The sequence below is a fragment of the Bos javanicus genome, chromosome 13, assembly GCF_032452875.1.
Source record: "Bos javanicus breed banteng chromosome 13, ARS-OSU_banteng_1.0, whole genome shotgun sequence".
NCBI lineage: Eukaryota > Metazoa > Chordata > Mammalia > Artiodactyla > Bovidae > Bos > Bos javanicus.
In genome coordinates, this window is record NC_083880.1 from 24,770,942 (window position 1) to 24,775,287 (window position 4,346).

General features: G+C 38.9%; 1 pseudogene; it reads right to left on the bottom strand.

Moving 5' to 3' along the window:
• Positions 1-1,561: 1,561 nt before the first annotated feature.
• Positions 1,562-2,170, bottom strand: LOC133258837 (large ribosomal subunit protein uL23-like; annotated as a pseudogene).
• Positions 2,171-4,346: the final 2,176 nt, after the last annotated feature.

A 4,346-nucleotide genomic window follows, 5' to 3' on the forward strand; every position in this document is an offset into this window, starting at 1 on the left:
TACCAAAATTTTCACACTATTTCAGTGACTTCACACTTCATTTAAAAAGGCACTAAACAATTACCAGGTTATTAACAAACGTGTATTTAAGGAACTGAAAAAAGTTCTCTCATAGAGATAACTTCTGAGCTTGTGTTGTTTTATTTTGGGGGGAGTGGGTGGGAGAGGAATCGTTGACACAAATGAACAATTTAGAGGCAAGTATCAATTTATGGGAATAATTAGCAGATGACCCTGCTCACTAGATTTGGGGAATCCTCTTGATATCTAGAACTCCGGCTTACTCTTAAAATGAGAGGCACTTAACAGCATTGAGTCCAGGCAAGTAGATCAGTGTTAGAACCCAGGTGCTACCATTTCCTGGCGGTGCAGCTTAAGGTTGGCTTAAACTGCACATGAAGCACTTAACATAACTAAGCACACACTAGATATTCAGTAAATGTCAGCTATTTTCCCTTATTATTCATCTTTATATTCCCCAAAAGACAGCAAACACTGAGGAGAGCTGGTAACAAGTACTCAATACAATTATTAAGTGAGTATATAAATAAATTATGGAAAAACTAAAAGGAATGTATATGGAAGAAACCTCCCAGATTTTTGTGTTATCAGCCACTCATAATCCTCCAAAATTAAGCCATCTCACGTTTGAAATTTCTCTAAGCGATTATCCGCTTATGCTTCCTTGTTGAGATCTTACTCTGAAATAAAACATTATTTGTAGCCTGTCATGTTTCTCTTCTTGCAGGGATGTACATTGTGTTTTAGTTTGCCATTTTAAATCATTTAGCAGATTAAAAAAATAGGAAGAAAAAAGTAATCACTTAGGGTCTAATTTAATCAAGAGGCACAGCATGAAGTGTGAAAAACTCAGTGTTGTTCTGATCCTTGGCTTCACTGAAGGCCACAGAAAGGTATAAATTAAGTGACCTTTCCAGGTCAGGATTTTATGACTTTGACAAATTCCCCAAGCTTAGCAGTTATCAGAGAAAAACATGTGAGCAAGAATATGAAGATCTTTTCTCCCCCACTACATCTTTCCATGAGTAGATAGGATAATGGGTTTGAAAGTGCCTCAAGAAAAGTTAAGTTCTATAAGTCTACAGCATTATTATTATAATGTAAGGGATATAAGCACAGCAAAAATATGGAAAGGTTCCAATTGAGCCAAAGTTTCTTTTTTATCACTTCATAAGCTCTTACAGCCAGAGGGATTATTAGCGATTTTATGGTCTAAACATCTCACGTTTATATATGAAAGAAAAGTAAAGTGACTTTATCAAGATTATATTGTTTAAAACCAAACTCCCTTTGCTCTCTATAAAAATAATAAATAGTAAAATTTAAATTTAAATTGTTCATAAAAGACTGTATTCTTTAATCTTCATGGTGCAAGAAAAATATAAACTTATGTAGTTCATTTATAAGGAGTTTGAATGCTTTATTTTTGTACTGAAAACTTTTGTTTTAGAATTAGCCAGCTGGACTCAGTTTATTTATTTAGAGTTTTTGATCATTCATTTGGCTGTGCTGTGTCTTAGGTGCAGCATGTAAGACCTTTGTTGCACCCTGCAATCTCTTAGTTGCGGCGTGTGGGGTCTAGTTCCCTGACCAGGGATCCAACCCAGGCCCCCTGCATTGGAAGTGCAGAGTCTTAGCCACTGGACCAGCAGGGAAGTCCCTGGGCTCAGTTTAGATAATCCCAGTTTTGTTGTCAACATCCTAAGCGTCATAGTCAGGAGTCAGTTGAACATATGCCTTCTTCTCTCCATCAGGCCTGATTAGGGTATTGAGTTTAGCCATGTCACAGTCACAGAGCTTCTTCACAGCCTATCTAACTTGGTTCTTGTTGGCTTTGACATCCACAGTGAATACCGGTGTGTTGTTGTCTTCTGTTTTCTTCATGGCTGACTTGGTGGTGAGGGGGAATTTGATGATGGCAATAGTGGTCAAGTTTGTTTCTCCTAGGGGCGTTCTTCCAAGGATATTTGGACCATCTTGAATATTAGCCACAGTGTGGGCTGCTAGAAGGTGGGTGATGTCCGGGTCTTCTGTTTTTGTGGCTGTGGACCCCTTTCAACACTGCCTTCTTGGCCCTCAAAGCCTTTGCTTTGGCTTTAGCTTTGGGAGGGACAGGGGATTCCTTCTTCGCCTTCGGCACCGTCTTCATGAAAAGCCGAATGTATTTTAAATGTTATTGTCCTAAGGTGAATTAGAAAATCTAAAATGAGAAATTTCAATTATGGAGGCTTCATTGGAATTGATTAGTGTTTTGAAAATGTTTTTGCTGCATAAGCAGTGCAGAGTTTAAATTCCCAGTCTCCACCCTTAGTGTAAGTTAACCGAACAGCCTTGTCCTTTGGAGAACTGTTAGCCAGGAGGGTCCAATCTTCTCTGGAGGATAATATATGCTGAAATGAGTAAAGGTTAATTAAGGCTTTTAGGAACTTCGCTTTTTTCCTGTGGAACGCCATATTTAAAGTTAAGCCCTTCCCTCAAGCAAAGTTTAAGAAGGTTGTTTCATTTGGTAGCCAGCATTCATCTTAACTTGGAGCTGTAAGTCTTGTATGCAAAGTATTGAGTGACATTTTGAATAAACAAAACCAAACACAAGGTTGCAAAAAATGTTTTTGCAAATATTACTTTGATTCTTAGGAAGTACACTTCCCTACACTCACTTTTGGATGATATTGTATTTAAAATACAATTCTCCTTTAGCCAATCCTATTTAGAAGGACTGAAGAGTGGAAGGGTGGAAACTCTAAACCACTTGAAAGTGAAAATACTAGATCTTACATTGTAATTTGAAGGGCAAATGGATGAGTGGTTGGAAGTTAAAGCTTTTGTATCGTTTATCACCAACTAGAGAGTTGTTGTCAGAAAGTGAGCATCAGAAATCATCCATAGGGAACTTATTCTTTATGCAACAGAGTAGGGCACACAGAAATCCTGGAAAAGAAGCAAAGGCAAAGGAGGGAAATGGGAAAAAAGATGATGCTGCTCTTCTTGGGCTGCAGCATATACTGCGGTCCCTGCTGCTTTGAACTTGAAATTACAGTGAGTGCTGTGGAATATATACTGCACAAGTCCTTGTCAGATACTCCTGCAGAGTTGGAAAGCGAGATGATTCTGTTCCCCTTGCAGAAAAGACAAAGTCCTAGTTCTTCCAAAAAGCAGTGACTGTGACATAATGCTCGCTTTAAATGATTTGAAATCATTTTCATTGGTACTTACCTGGCAGGCTCTATCGTGTTCCGTTTCACCAACCTTCTCACAGTGGTACAGTGTATTACCGCTTGTCAGCAGCTGTGGAAGTTTGATAAGACAGGATGATGTATACAAACAATTTCTTCTTCAGAAGAATTCATCCCGAAGAATTGTCAAATTATTTTTAAATGGCTGTAGTTCTTAATGAAACATTGCAAGAGAAATTTAAAGCTTCACTTCTGTGATGTGGCCTTGCTATTCAGTAGTCATGTTGTAGCATTGTGAGATGGGTCTGAGCTGTGACATGCTTTAGGGACTGTCTTTTCTAAAGCACTGATTTTTCTAATGAGATAAGGGAGATCCAGAGAGGTTAGGTAACTTGAAGGCTCTAAAGAAAATTTGAGGGTCGAAGGAACCTTTAGAAATCCAGAAGATCACAGTCAGTCATATTATGAAGGAGGCTAAAGAGGTCTAGAATTTCTTCAATGTTGACAACAGGTCACTGGAGCTGATAGCAATGGAGAGAAGGAAATAGACTGTTAAGAGGAGTGTTTCCTTGACTTTGGTTACAGTGTTGGAATAGTACTAGTCTTGTGTTGAGACAGTATTGCAGAACAGTTTTCAGTGGTTTTCTATGTTAAGTATAGGGGCCAGGCTCTGATTCTTTTATTTATTAATTTTTTACTATTATTTATCAGGGTTTACAGGGTTGGGGTTTTTATTGTTGCTTTATAAAGTTGTATTAGTTTCTGCTGTACAACAAAGTGAATCAGCTGTATATATACATATATCCCCTCTCTCTTGGACCTCTCTCCCACCCCCAGCACCACCCGACCCCTCTAGGTCATCACAGAGCCCTGAGCTGAGCTCCCTGCACTACACAGCAGCTTCCCACCAGCTATCTGTTTCACACATGGCAGTGCACATACTTTAAGTCCAGTCTCCCAGTGCATCTCACCCCCGACCCGTGTCCACTTGTCCATTCCCTGTGTCACTATTCCTGCCCTGAAAATAGGTTCATCGGTACCATTTTTCCAGATTCTGTATATATGCATTAACATACGATATTTGTTTTTCTTTTAACTTACTTCGCTTTGTATGACAGTCTCTTGGTCGATCCATGTCTCTACAAATGATCC